This window comes from Pongo pygmaeus, chromosome 6 (assembly GCF_028885625.2).
Source record: "Pongo pygmaeus isolate AG05252 chromosome 6, NHGRI_mPonPyg2-v2.0_pri, whole genome shotgun sequence".
Classification (NCBI taxonomy): Eukaryota; Metazoa; Chordata; class Mammalia; order Primates; family Hominidae; genus Pongo; species Pongo pygmaeus.
In genome coordinates this window covers 61814624-61829934 of record NC_072379.2, presented here as the reverse complement: position 1 = coordinate 61829934, position 15311 = coordinate 61814624, and the positions used below count along the sequence as shown (strand labels likewise).

Below are 15311 nucleotides of genomic sequence, written 5' to 3'. Positions count from 1 at the left end.
TGAAACAAGCCAGAACATACCCCAGGGTGGGCCATCTGGTAGGTGCTATGGGCAGTCACAAGGGAAGGGCTCAGTGGGGCTGAAGTTGTGAGAAAAAGCTTAGGAAGAGGTGGCCTGCAGGGAGCCATGAAGATGTGGATAGGGCTTGACTAGGTAGAGAGAAGCATGGAGGACAAAGCTGTGAGCTGGGCAGGGAGGGACACCTCCTGCAACATTTCTCAACCCCGGCTGCACGAAAGGATCACCCTGGGAAGCTTCTACAAAATCCCAAAGCCTGGTGCCATTTCATACCAACTGGTCCAGACACTGGGGATGAGGCCAGGGCAAGGGCATCCTGAGACACTCCCAGGTGATTTGGATACACAGCAAGGGTTGAGCCACTGCTCTAACATAATCTTGCATCCAGAAATGACAGATTTACTCCGCAGAACTGCCTTCTTTAATTTTGGTATTTAATTTTGTTTAAGCATCTTATGCCAGACCTATGTCTGCTGCATCCAATTTATACCAAATTGAAATGCAAAGCAGGATGTGACTTAGCAGTTTAAAGGGTAAGAAAAGATAGCACCACCCAAGAACTTAAAATAACATCTGGTGGTTTGAATTTTATCAGTGGGTGTTATTACGCTCCCTTAACCGACAATTGCTTGCGGAAGCTTGGTAGAGTTTTAACAACTGGCAACCACAGACAGCATTTCATTACTTATCTAAAAAGACTATCAATTGAGTTACTATGAAATGTGAGTATGAAGTTTTAAAACTTCCCTATTTCCTGTAAAAATCAACTTCTCATCTTTTCAGAAATGTAAACAGCCAGCTAACAATGGGTAATGCTCTATAAGTGCTAACTGAACACTCTCAAATAACAAGAAACAAAATACCCTAGCGGGTCACGTATCAGATGTACACACTTCAAGTTTGTTTGTCCACTTAACTAAAAATAACCCTGGGACTCAGAATCTAAGCTTAAACCAAATTCTATAAATCTAAGTCCCCAAGATATATTTTGGAGATATCCTTCCAAAACTGCAGGGGCGATAATAATTCCTTGTAAGAGAATCACTAATTTAGGGAACGTAGGTGGGGAGAAAAAGGGATACAGGAAGTTTTACTCACTTCTAGGGGAAAGAAAGATTACTGCAAAAAACTTAACCTGAGACACTTTTAAACTAGTACAAACTGGAAAAAAGAGAGACATAAAAGGAAAAGGCAGAGAAGACAGGTTTTAAAAAGGTTGGGTGGTTACTGGTAGACTAGAACTAAAAAGGCAAGAAAAATCTAAAAGCACCTCTGTTCTCAATGACATGGTTATTTTATTCTCTCCAGTAGAGTGTATAGATCAAAATCAATTTGAAGACTGTCTCATTCTTGTTTTTGTTTTTTCTTAATTGACACGGTAGGTGGTAGGTTATTTGTTTATCAAATTGATAACCTGTGTTCCCTCCCCTTCACACTAGCTACTAGAAAGTTTTTACTAAATTTTATCTCCGAAGTAAGAAAATATTCTCAAGTGTCCATTTATCAAACTTTAAAAATTTGTGGAAAGATGGATCCTAATTCTTTAGGAGTTTACATCTAGTGAGAATGTTACCAAAAAATAATAGTTCATAGGAATTACAAATCAGAAAATGTAAGTCAAAATGTGGGATGTAAGTAATGTATTAAAACTCTAAGCTGGATTCCATCAAATTAATTTTAAAAATCAAATTCAGCAACCAGGGCCCTGATCTTCCTTGCATATTCCCCTATGTTGCAGATTCACTGCAGACATCCATTGATTTAGGGAGTTTAGCACATTAAGGGCATTCTGATAAACCATTCTGTGCTTACCGTTTTTCATCAAAGAACTCTGAGTACTATGCAAAAGGCAACTCTCCCATCCTCACACCCAAAGACAGAACAGCCCCAGCACAGAACAATGACAATCATAGCTCCTGAAAATGAGAAGCACCCAGTCTCCAGACCCAAGGCAGACGTCAAGGCTTATTTATGGCTTAGAGCAAGCTGATGCCAGTTCTGATTCATCATTACTGGGTGTGGAAGATGTATTTTTCAAAGATGACCATACCAATGTACATCCCATCCCACATGCTCCTCTAACAAAGTGACCGTGACACTTTTTCATCAATAGGTGGCTTCTATATTCCCAACTTTCGAATCTGAGTGGCTTCTAATTATGGCAGACATGATGCTTCGTGACTTCTGAGGCTGCGTTAGAAATGGCAATGTAACTTCCACTTGTCCTGTTGTCTCAGGGTGCTTGCCCTTCAACTCAGCCACCCTGATGTGAGTAAGCTCAAGCTAGCCAACGTGGAAAGAACACGTGGAGAGATCCATTCGGAAAAGAATGGCGACCGCCTCACCTCAGCCGATAACCAGCATCAACCCGCAGACATGTGACCGAGCAAGCATTCAAATGTCCCAGCCTCCAGCCTTCCTGCTGTCCCAGTTGCCACTGAGTAGAGCAGAAACTATGTCTTTTCATCAAGTCCCACCCAAATTAAAGATGTCAGGGATACATAAACATTGTCATTAACCTACCAGTTCATCGTCATTGTCTCAATTTACCAAGTTTTGGGGTTGTTTGTGACACTGCATTAGATCGCTGAAACCCCAGGCAGGAAGCCCTGGCAGACCTCCAGACTTGGCAGGTGGGAAGCATGAGAACATGGGGTGAAAAAGTCTCCTAGTTAAGTCAGCAGCAACACTCTCTTCTCCTGTCCCTCAGGCTAGCAGGCTCCTGCTACCAGAGCATCCCTCTCCTGCTGGGTAGGTCAGACTTAGAAGGGGGCCCCTTGACCAACAAACCCTGACTCCCTTATAAAGTCACTTACAAGAAGCAGACACGGTCTAGCGTGGGGGCCAATCAGCTGACCAAGGCCAGTATGTGTCTGATAGTGACAGACACATCACAAAGTGACACTGGGAATCTAGGACTGGGCACAAAGATGAAAAGACATACGAACCCCTTAAAAATCCTGGAAATATTCCTTTCAGCCCAGACCTCAAAATTTCTCCCTTATCATTTGGCATTGATCTTCACAATAGTTGAAGCTGTGATTGGGAGTACATTGTCACGTGGTAACTGGGCCACAAAGAAATTAAAAATCTTACTAAGGTCACAGGGTCAGTCAGTGGGGATACAACTAGGACAAGGACAAGGACCAAGGACCATAACCCGTCAAAAACATACATCCAGAAACGGAAGACAGAGCTAAAGTAAAGTAAAAGTTCTACATGTATGCATTGAAACTTTCCTAAGGAGCAGATTTATTATGAAAGAGTCAAAATTGCAAGAACCATTCAATCCTTTGGTAAGAACATGCAGACACTTGGGTGTTGGCCAGAGGGTTGTTGTTTTAATATTGCAGTGCAAAGATCTAGTTCCCACCACAAATGGGCTTCTCTGAGGGCTATCAACAGGATACCAACAAGGCAATATGGAAAGCAGTTTGTCATCTGAATAGGAACAGAAGAATGATTGAAAGTAGAGGTAACAAGGGAGAAGAGACAAGAGCCCAACTCTTAAGGCTGGAATGAACCCCACAGGATCATAGAAAAGATCAGCACGCAGACCAGAGCCAGCCATTGGACAGCAGAGCCAGTACGGGACAGCATCAAGTTCTACCGGCCAGTAGCATCTACTAACGGGTAGAACTTGATGCTGTCCAATACTGTAGTTTCCAGCCACTTGCCCCAGTGAGCGCATGAAATGTGGCCAGGGCAACTAAGAAACTAAATTTTAAATTTTATTTCATTTTAAATTATTGAAATTTACATAGCCACAGATGAGTGGCATCTACGACACTGGAGAGCCCAGTTTTACACCATACCATTCTAAACCACTTATTTTCTCCCTTTTTTCTGTAGCACAAAATGGGCAAACCTAGACACATTTCTGCCTCCTGAAATCTTCCAGGTGTGTCCTGCTCCACCTCCTCTGAAAAAGTCGATGGCTGGTGTACATCTGAATCGCCACAAAGTACTATGGCCAAAACTTAAGTGTGTGAAGTCACATTCGGGCAATTTTCTTTCCCATTTCCTCTATTGTCTGGATAAAATGAAATAAAGCATGAAACAGGCTATTGGTTTTCTACATGAGATCAGCAGGGTTTTTTAGTAAAAAGCCCAATGTAAACTTACAGGTACTTCAAACTGTGTCACCACAAGCGATGAGCTGCCCTACGAGGACCAGACCCTCCAGCTCATACAGCTTCAACTGGAAATCGTTTAGGAATGGCTCATAAGGACTGCTCAGTATCAAGACAACAGGCTGTCAGGCAAGGCAAAAGATCATACTTTGTAACCAAAAAAGTTATCAGTTAAAAAAAATCAGATGCCAATTTTTTTGGTAGATGAAAGTATTTGCCACTTTCTACTATCTTCAGATGGCAACCAAAACCTACCATGAGCCAGCCAGATGCTTTTCACAGTGGGCAGGGCGAGAGAATGAGAAATCTTTTAAGAGGGTTCCCACACAGCTCCACAAAGCTGCCCAATAGCTCTCATTTGGCCTGCTGGAAAAGTTGTTAATCTGTCAAAGAAAGGAGAAACTAACTCACCAAGAAAATAGCCAATTCTCCAACATGTAAGTTTTTCCATAATCTGACCCCGGATTTACCAACTCAAACTTACTTCAGCCACTACCCAATAGAGTTCTATCATTTCAGGCAGTCTTTAAAGTTCCCCCATGGAAGGTGGGCATTTTCATAAATTGCTAGTAGACTAGAAATGTGAACAACCTCTTTAGAAGACAGTTTGGCAACAGAAAAGTTGTCTTTCAAAAATAAAGGCAACAGATGATTTCAAACATAATAATCCTCAAACATCAAATGTTTCCAAATTCAAGGAATATGGCACCCAAAACCCCTTTCTTAAAAAAAAAAAAATTCACCATGTTGCCCACCAAACATTAATTTTTTTTTTTTTTTTGAGACAGTCTCACTCTGTCGTCCAGGCCAAATCTTGTGCAGTGGTACAATCTTGGCTCACTGCAGCCTCCACCTCCTGGGTTCAAGCTATTCTCCTGCTTCAGCCTCCCGAGTAGCTGAAATTACAGGCAGCTGCCATCATGCCCCGCTGATTTTTGTATTTTTAGTAGAGATAGGGTTTCACCATAATATTGGCCAGACTGGTCTTGAACTTCTGACCTAGTGATCCACCCGCCTTGGCATCCCAAAGTGCTAGGATTACAGGTGTGAGCCACCATGCCCAGCCCATTAAATTTTTAAGAATGAAAAGCCATAGTAAAAAGACCAATGGTTAACAGTACATTGATTAGGAATAAATAGGTGGAGGAATACCCAGGGGAAATTAGAGCTACAGAGTGTTAAAAGTACAAAGCCTAACAAAACAAAAATAAAACAAGCAGCATACATCAGAAAGCCAGGCAGGGACAGAGGGAGAAGGCACTTGATGTTTATCGTGTTGTCCTGTTATTCTCAATCCATCCTGACTCCCAACCTCGTGACGGTTTTCATCTCTTTTCTGAACCTAAGAGAACAAATACTCTTATGCTACAGAATTACTTTTCAGAAGATGGACAATTTCTTTCCCTTTTGTTAAATTCAAGTAAGATCAAATTGAATGTTTTACTTTTAAAGTCACGTTTTGTTTGAACTCAGTCTTACACAATTATTTCTGCCCATCATTTATCTACCCATCCTTCTGTTCCTCTCTCACTGTATGTACAGAGGCATGGCTGAAATAAATGTTAACATTCGTTATCTTCTGCTTGAGCTTTTTTGGGTAATATTTTACTTTCTCCTTTGAACCTTTTTTTTTCTTTTGCCTAATTTTTTTTAATTAGGAAAACATCACTGAAGTAAAAATAAAACAGCAATTACCTTTCTGGCTTGCATGGTTCTTTTTCCATTTGTTCACCTGATCTGTGTTTCTCTTATTTCCCCCAACACTCCCCAACCTCAGATTCTGACTCATATACCTCCATCAGTCTTCTTCATTCCGTGACCCTCTTCTCTGGCTGTGTCTCAACTGTTGGAGAAACGTTATTTTGCCATGCTCTAAGGTGAAAGAATCTGCCTAATATCACTCCTCCCGACACCATCATCTAGTAGGGAAGTGTAGAAACCTCCTGATAATGTAGATAAGAAAAACGTGGTGCTTGGGTATTTTCACTAGAGATGTAAATGGAAACTTCCCATGCTGGGATTCCCAGCTGTGCTGCTGTTACACCACAACGGTGACATACACCAACACACACAAACCAGGTTTACTGGCAGCCACTAAGACATCTTCCATTTCCCCCCACCTTTTCAGAAAATTAAATAAATAACTCCTATTTGATGACTTAGAAGAAGGAAGGAAGGATGAGTATGTGGGTAGAGAGAGGGAAGGAAAAAGAATTCCCAGGAGTAAAGGGGGCTGCACCCATATTTGTAACTGTATACAATTTGCTCTACCACAGAACTCCAAGAATGCATTCCAGTGACAACAAGCTTATCTACTACCCCAGCACCATTATAGTGGTCCATATTTTGTTTATTCTATAGCGGAAGTCAGTGGTCATGTTTTCCATAGGTCATCCTCCTGCCTCTTCCTTGTTCTCCATCTTAAGGGGTGTGCATCAGAGCAAAATCTGCAGAAATCGTATTTTCAAGTTCACTATATCAAGGATTATCAGGCACCATACAGACTGCGCAATACAAGTAACAGATTTTAAAAGCCCAAATATTGATATCCTGGAGCATAGGATATTTTGTGACTTTTATATATATATATATTTACACAGAGAGTTTCATCAATTTTTTTGTAACTCCTAACTTAAGCTCTCATTTTTGTGACAGTTCTTAGAGAACAGACACAGTCAGCTTCTATGTTATGTATCAGCAGGCATGACCTTTCTTAGAAATAGCAACTCAAAAAGACTAAAGAATAAGACTTCATGTCTGAGAAATAAAGGCATTACCCTGAACCATAACTATGCAAAACATGCCCTGGCAAGTACCAGTCCCAGAAGGCTCTCTGTGGGCTAGGGGGAGACTCCAGAGACTAGTCATCTTTGGGAAGTCCTGCTCTTAACATTCACTCTTAAAGACACCATGTAACATATGTTGGCACATTAAAGGCTCTGAGAAACCCTGAAGTTAAACAACAAAAACAACAACAACAAAACCTGAACCTGTTAACTTGGCTGAACTCATTCCAAACCTATTTGATAATGGAATCCATTCTCTGAGGTAACACTTACCCATTTACCAAGATTCCTTCAGCCTGACGATCCTGTCTAGCTTTCAAATTCAGTGATCCTACGAGTCCACAAAATGACTAGCACTCTTACCTATAAAGGTTGGCTTATCCTCAATGCACATAATAACAAGCACAGGTGCCGTTTCTCAGTGTGTATCAGGCTCACAGCAGCCAGCAATGACACCTGGGTACTCTGTTTATAGCTTCATGTACAGACCTGAGAGGTCAAGAGAGTCATGGGAAACTGACCATCACATAAACACCACAGCAATGTTCAGAAGCTGGCAGTGTGCTTTCCTACTTGACCCTATCCTCCCTAAGTTTCCCTCCTTGATTCTCATGACCACATAACTTTGCCATCCCCAACATCCCACTCTCCTCTCCACTTGCTGTTTAAACTTTACTACTCACACTCAATCCTTCCTATTTCAGTCTGGAATTACCCCAGAGAGAAAACATCTAGATGGAAGTATGTATTTGGAAGAAAGAAGTGCCACTCGAGAGAGTTAAAACACTAAGTCAGCTGGATAAACTACTCATGAAAATCTTCTGGAAAATACCTCATAATTAAATATTCACACAACTGTTATGTGGGCTTACTTAGAAACATATGTACAAGCAATTAACTTTATATTTACCCAAGCAAATAAGAAAATGGGATCAACATTTAGTACTCACTTAACAAATGTTCACTGATCACTTACTATTGGTCAGGCACAGTTTTAGACACTGGAGATAAAGCAGTGAACTTAGTCTGAAACATTATACAAATATCACAGCACAGACTAGAAAATTCAGTAATTCCAATTCCTATGATGACCCTGGAGAAAACAGTTTCTAAATGGAAGAAGAATGATTTTAAGGAAGAATTTAGAATCGTATTACAAGGTACCAAGAAAGCTTCTGCATCCATGAGAAGGGGATAGAAAAGGCAACAGACATAAATTTTGTACCTAACATTTCCTAGGTACAATGCTAGATGCTCTTACATATGTCATATTATTTAATTCCCAGAATTACCCTTTGATTTGGTAGAGTTTCATTTTATAGTTAAGAAACAGAGCCAGTGGCCAAATTTTTGGAATATGTCTGATTCCATCCAAATCCACACCTTTTATATAAATACTGAGCTTAGATCTGAAAATGAATTCATGGCCACTTCAAATAGCATTTCCAATATGACTTCATGATGACAAAGAAAAGAACTCTCAAAATATGTGTGGGAGAAGGACAGACATCAGCATCACATCAAAAAATAATCTTTTCAAAGTTGGAGTCACACTTTGTGATTTCAAGTTACTACAAAGCTACAGGCACCAAGACAACGTGTCCTAGCATAAAGACAGACATACAGATCAGTGGAATAAGATTGAGAATGTAGACATTAAGCCCTCATATTTATGGTCACTTTATTTTTGAAAAAAGGGCCTAGATAATCCAAAGGGGAAATAAAGGTCTTTAAAACAAATGGTGCTGGTGCTGGAACTTGATATCTACATGCAAAATAATAAAGTTGGGCCTCCTACCTCACACTACATACAAAAATTAACTCAAAATGGACCAAAGGCATAAATGTAAGAGCTAAATCTATAAAACTCTTAGAAGAAAACACGGGTAACTCTTCCTGACCTTGGATTAGGTGACGGTTTCTGATATATGGCACTTAAAAACACAAGCAACTAAGGGGGAAAAAAGTGATAAATTGGACTTCATCAAAATTAAAACATTTTGCACTTCAAAGGGCAATATCAAGAAAATAAAAAGGCCATCCACAGAATGAGAGATAATATTTGCCAATCATCTGATACGGGTCTAGTACGCAGAATAAAGAACTCTTACAACTCAATAATAAAAAAACAAATAATCCAATATTTTAAACAGGCAAATAACTACAATAGACATTTCTCCTCCAAAGAAGCCACAAAAAATGGCCAATAAGCACATGAAAAGATGCTCAATGTCATTAACCATAAGGAAATGCAAATCAAACCCACAATGACATACCACTAAAATGTTTATATAAAATTATTTACTTAACAGACAATAACAATGTTATCAAGGATGTGGAGAAACTGGGACCTTACACAGTTTCATGGGAATGCAAACTTTGGAAAACCTTCTAGCAGTTCCTGAAAATGTTAAACATGGAGTTACCATGTGACCCAGCAATTCCACTCCTGGGTATAAACCCAGACATATGAAAATGTATGTCTACATGAAATCTTATTCAGGAACGTTCATAGTAGCATTATTTATAATGGTCAAAAAGTAGAAAAAGCTAAATATCTATTAACTGAATACATAAATAAAAAGTAGAATATCCACACAATATTATTTCAGCCATAAAAAGGAATTAAATAGTGAGTCATGCTACAACATGTATGAACATGTAAAACATTATACTAAGTGAATGAGGACAGATTTTTTAAAGGCCATATATTGTATGATTCCATTTATATAAAATGTCCAGAATAAGCAAATCTATAGAGACAGAAAATAGAAAATAGAAAAATGTTTGCCAGGGGCTGGCTAGAGGGAGAAGGAAACAAAGTAATATGGAGTTTCTTTTTGAGTGATAGAAATTCATTAGATAGTGGTGATGGTAACATGACTCTGAATATACTAAAAAATATTACTGACATACATTCTAGAAGAGTAAATTCTGTAGTATGTGAATTATATCTAAATGTAAAAATCCCTTGAAAACTCCAACAAGGAAGTTATGAAAACCCCACCAAGACTGCTTTAAAATAGCAAGCTCAGTTGAAAACAAATGACCAAATAAAATCAACATGGGACCCTGTGATTTCGGATCAGCCTACATAAAGCCTATTGAATCTATACCATCTAGTGAACTCATGGAAATGAAAGAATTAAACAGCAAAAGTCAGAGGTCAAATTCAACTTCTACACATGGAAACACCTGTACAAATTATGACAAGACTTGTCAATCCTGCTGCCACATTAGTTATCCTAGAACTCACTTGAGAGGTTGTTGACAATTATATCCAGTAATGAACCTGGGGTCTTCTAAGATCTCAAAGGCTTTCTTCTATTCCAAGAGGCAGCACCAGTTTAGATCTCTGAGCATTTATTTATGTATAATCCAAGGTCTAATGAAAATCTTTACAGAATGACTAAAAGCCTAATCTGGATGTGACATGAAAATGACTTTCAAACTCTGAAACAATTGGTTGATCTTTGCTCTATATGCTTGCTTTACATTTAGCAGTGACTCAAGCCCACATTAAAAAAAAAAAAAGTTACAACAACTCTAATTCTCAGAAATACCACGATGTAGGCTAAAATAGATACACATATGTACACCCATATTCACACAAACCAACCCATCACGAATCCAAAGAATGACATAGGCTAATGAAAAGCCTGAACTGCATTGTCTGCAGACAAAAGAACAACATGAATAGGGCAAGCACAGATAATCCCAACTTTTGAGAGGCTGAATTCCAAAAGGTAATTGTAAATCAGCTCTTTGACACTACTCAAAACACATTTTTTCATAGACGTTTGGTCATGTGCCCAGGCCAGCCCAGAGAGGCCAGTGCAATGCACTTAAAGCTAAACACGCCTTCCAAGGTCAACTCCAGAATGTAGCTCAGAAGTGGCAGCATCCTGGCTGGAGCAGCAGGAAGTAGAAACAGTGTACCCTCTAGGGTACCTCTCAGTTACCCTAACCTGAGGAGCAAATACAGGGCGTGGTCCACATTGGGAATCCCATCCTACTCCCACTGAGACATACAAATCCTTAACAAGGGATCTCTAAAGGCTGAGAGAAGGACCTGGCTTCCTAGTACTATCCCAAAGTTCTAACCTCAGTACAATTCTACTAATTTGGAAATGAAAACAAACAAGAGTTCACATTATGGGATTTTAAAGAAACTTCCATTCTTACAGAAAGCCAAATTGCTGGATTTTTCAAAAATGTATTTTATAAGGAAGATACATGAAAAGTAGATTAGGAAAAGTAGATTCATGACTTTTGGCAGCTTCTCAACATCTATGATCAATACAGATTCAATTTTTCACCACCTTTATGTCTCACGCCCAGCCAAGAGGCTGGCACATAGCAGCCACCTCAAAAACGCTTGTGGAATCTCTATACTTCTAACATTGTTAGTATTGTGAATGCAATTTACTTTTTAAATACTGTAAAGTAACTTACATACAGTGCAATGGGGATTAACAGGATTGGCCTGGCCTCAGAAAAGACATTATTTAGGTGAGAAACAGAAAACAGAAGGTTAACAAATACAAACTACAAGCGCTGTACTATCTGAACTGTGTTACAAAAAGTCCTAGAAGGGCACAGTGAGGTGGACTGGGGAGAGCACAAACTTTCGTGTTAGAAAGGTGGCTTGTCCTTACCAGCAATGTGACCTTGAGCAAATCTGCTTCCTTGTGCCGTGATATTCTCAACCAGGGAACAATTCCCTCTCAAGGGAATTGTATGGCTGAGTGACCAGCGTGGGAGGGAAATTAAGTTTTCAGTGGATACTGTGGTGCTTTTAGAGTTTGGTTCTACAAACATGACTTTCTCATTAAACAATTAAATACATAAAATGCACTATGTGATTCATCATTACAGTAAACCCCAAGGGAAGTGTGTAAAATGCCAGGCTGCTCTCCCTAGCCCTTCCTCCATTTCCTTATGCCCTCTTCTGGTTCTCCTGTGACTTCCACAGAGCTGCCAGCTCTGCCCTGGTCCTCAGTCTGACCTCATTCTAGCCTGACCACCTGCTTCACAGCCTTGCTATAAACTCTGTTCTTTGCAATGTAATCCCTAGTCCTGCTTCAGGTTTTCAGGTCAAGGATCTCTGTCCAACCCTGTCCCTCCTGCCCCCACCCTCTTGGTGAAAGTGACGGACCACCCTCTCAGGGAGAACCACAGGGCTAATTCTGATTCCAAAGCAAGCTTATTACTTTAGGGTTGATGCAGCAAACAAACAAAAAAGCAAGTTTGCTTACAGTTTTGGGAGTCGAAGAAAAAAAGGAAAAGAATAAGAAAAAGAAAAAAACATATAAACATGACCATCAGAGATACTCTACACTATAACCACTACATACCTCCCCGCCCCAACACACACACAGAATCAGAGGTGGAGCCAATTAAGTGAATCTTCCTCAGTTCAGAACAGCAAATCTAATCCTAGAAGATAGTTTCCATCAATCACAATAGGTTACCCATCTAGAAAGGGCCATCACTAGGCCCAGAGAGGAACCCAAGCACGCCTGCTGACCTCTCTCTACAGAGTGGAGCTCCTCAGGACTGGGGAGTCAGGGCTAGAAGAGCGTCTCTGCTCCTCAGCAACCTGCTCCTAGAACCAGCCTCTTCCACTCTCAGGGTGAATCAGCATCCAGGTCTGTGCCTCATGTCTCCCTGGCCACTGGAGTGACCCCAGCCAAGGGTAGGCACTGTGCTGACCTAGCTGAGCCAACCAGATTCCCTTCCTCAGAACGTGGAAGAACTTCGAAGTCAGACACACAGGGACCTAGGCAGACTCTGAAGACCACTGAACTCAGTAGATGGGTAGGACTGCCAGAACAGCTATTTTTAACCATGAGCTGGGCAAGCAGGGATGAGTATGAGATGGCAGGGCAGAGAGAGAGAGGGACAGACTAAAAGATAAGAGAGATTGACAGACAAGAGCCCCAGAGAAATGCAGAGTGTGAGGCATAGAGACAGGCAGACAGCACGCGCATGCAATGAGACAGGGGCAGGCAAACAGAACCCAAAGGAGACCAGGAAGATGGGGAGCTGCAGTGGGGCAGGCAGGTGGCCGGGTCGGGAGAAGAGAGATCTTCATGGGGCTCTGTCTGCTGAGTGGGAGGCCCTCCCATGTCACAGCAGTGCTTCCTGCTGCCTGCCAGGGGCTCTGAGAGCTGCCCCCTTGCATCACTCCAATCAACCCTCTCTTATCTGATCCAGTCTATTTCTCACTTATGAAATCTAGAAAAACAATTTCAAATATCAACACCTAATGAGAAGAAGCACTGGCAATTTTGACACATATTGTCGATAAATAAGTTAAAATATCTGGGAAACCTACTTGGCTATCACTAATAAAATTCTATAAAATATTCATACCTTTGGACACAATGTTTGTAATAGGAAAAAGTGTATACAACCGCAATGCCCAACAGTAGAAGAAAAGTTAAGCAAATTAAGACCAGAATACATTTACTTCATGTGGTGAATAATATCACCTTTAAAAATATTTATGGTTAAGAGAAAAATGCTGAATATAAAAGTACATAGAACTATGTAAAAATGTACATTGAAAATAAAGATCACAAGAAAATACCCAGGGAGATGATAGGAGGCTACATTTGGGTGGCAACGCTAAGAGATTTTTTCTTCCTCTATACGTTCTCTGTATTTTCAATATTTTTATAATGAGAATATATTCAAGATGATATATTACGTTAAAAAAATAGAATAAAGAGGGAAAACGTAGTAAGAGTCTAACGCCAATACACTTTTGTACTTGTGACTTTCCTATTGCTATAATACCCAGTACGGATTCCTACACAGAACTGGTTCTAAGAATTGCCGTCATCTGGCTAAGCTTCTTCCCGGTATTGTTATGGTGACATTTACTTAGTAAACATTTCCTCAATGCCTGCCCACTTTGTACAAGGTTGAGTTTAATGGCTGCTGATACTCTGATGGGCAACCCGCTACCCATACTTTCTGAGACAGTCAATTCCATTTTTAAGTGTTTGGGTGACATCGATTATCTCCAACTTAATCAGCTGTCCTGAGGCCTGTATGAGCAGCTCACCGATCTGACAGTAATCAGAAGGCTGTTAGATGCTCAACAAGTTTCCCTTATTCTCGAGATACTTAGACCTATAGCTGCTCACAGTTCTGCCTAGCGTCACATTTGTCCCAGCTCAGGTGGTCTGCTTGTCTTCCCTTCTTTAGAGAGAATAAGAGTCAACTATACATAGCAGTTACCCTTTTTCATTTCTTTTTTGTGTGTTTACACAATTCATCATTTTTATATGTCTTTCTGCTCTTTGTAAGAGCACAGTGGAACTATACATACAATTAACATTCAAAAAATGTTACTAAAGATTTCTAAATGACATGACCACAGAATTAGGTGTTTTAAATACCACGTATGTTAGCACAGAGTTGGATTTAAAAAGCCAACAGCTGAAACAGAAATTATCCTGGTAGACTGTTTACAGGCCTACAGCTGTGATAACAAACCTCCCTCAGCCCCTTCTACATCAGCCCCAGAAGCACATGTAGAGGGTGGGTGGTTAGCCTTCTGGGCTGACTTGGGCATGCACATCTGACTTTGTTACTGTCGTCTGAGTTTTTGGAACACCGGGGGGGTGATGTCTGCCTATAATAATACGTGGCCAGATGCCTTTTCAAGAAAAGAAGAAATATCCCAATTCCAGCCCAAATACTCAAAGACTCAATACAGTTTCCCCATCTTTCCTTGCTGGTTCTTATTTAATAATAAAATCTGTCTTCCTTTTAAGCAGCCAGTGGATAGGCCTGCTTGAGGCAAGAGGCACTGAAATGTCTCAAAGGAATTCTACAAAGATGGCTTTCCTTTCAAGTTTAACTCCTAAGGAATAAATCCTTCTCTGCAAGAGCATTCTCTAGTTTCTCAGGGCTAAACATGCATTCAGCACTTCCTATTTTGATTGGAACATTTCACCGCTTTTCCCTGTCACTGTAGCAGACAGAATCACTGAAGTGTATACAAGAGAAAACCAGGAATAGAGATAGGTTCTACTGATGGTGTATTTAAAGCAAGCTTTCTCCTTTAAACCTCAATGTTGCTAGAGTGAAGAGAGTTGGCTGGCTAGCTATATTTATTTTACCCAGATTTGTGATATGGAAAAGGTTGAACAGAATAGCAGTTTTAGTTTCCACGGATCACTATAAGACAAGATGATATAACTGGAATTAGAAATATAAAGCTTATCTTGTTTCATTAAAAGGATCCTTAAATAGCTAGAGATTGAAATCTTATCAGCCTTCAGTTTTGCAATGGTGTGATGAAGAGGCAGACGCTACTATCAGGCAGTTCCCATAACAGGGCTTGGTATGCCGTGGT

At 40.3% G+C, this 15311-nt stretch overlaps 1 protein-coding gene across 14 annotated transcripts in view; it reads right to left on the bottom strand.

Annotated features, from left to right (window-relative positions):
* OSBPL3 (oxysterol binding protein like 3) overlaps nt 1-15311 on the bottom strand; it is a 188099-nt gene that overhangs the window by 111332 nt on the left and 61456 nt on the right. Inside the window, exon 1 of one of the 14 annotated variants that reach the window (XM_054494366.2) lies at nt 10194-10363. The exons of 10 other annotated variants lie outside the window; for them this stretch is intronic. The gene's annotated coding sequence lies outside the window, so the exon portion shown is untranslated. Of the gene's footprint in view, nt 1-5846; nt 6213-7210; nt 7275-7300; nt 7981-10193; nt 10364-15311 lie in introns of those variants that run through there. 3 more of the 14 variants (XM_054494367.2, XM_054494369.2, XM_054494365.2) reach the window with 3 other exon arrangements.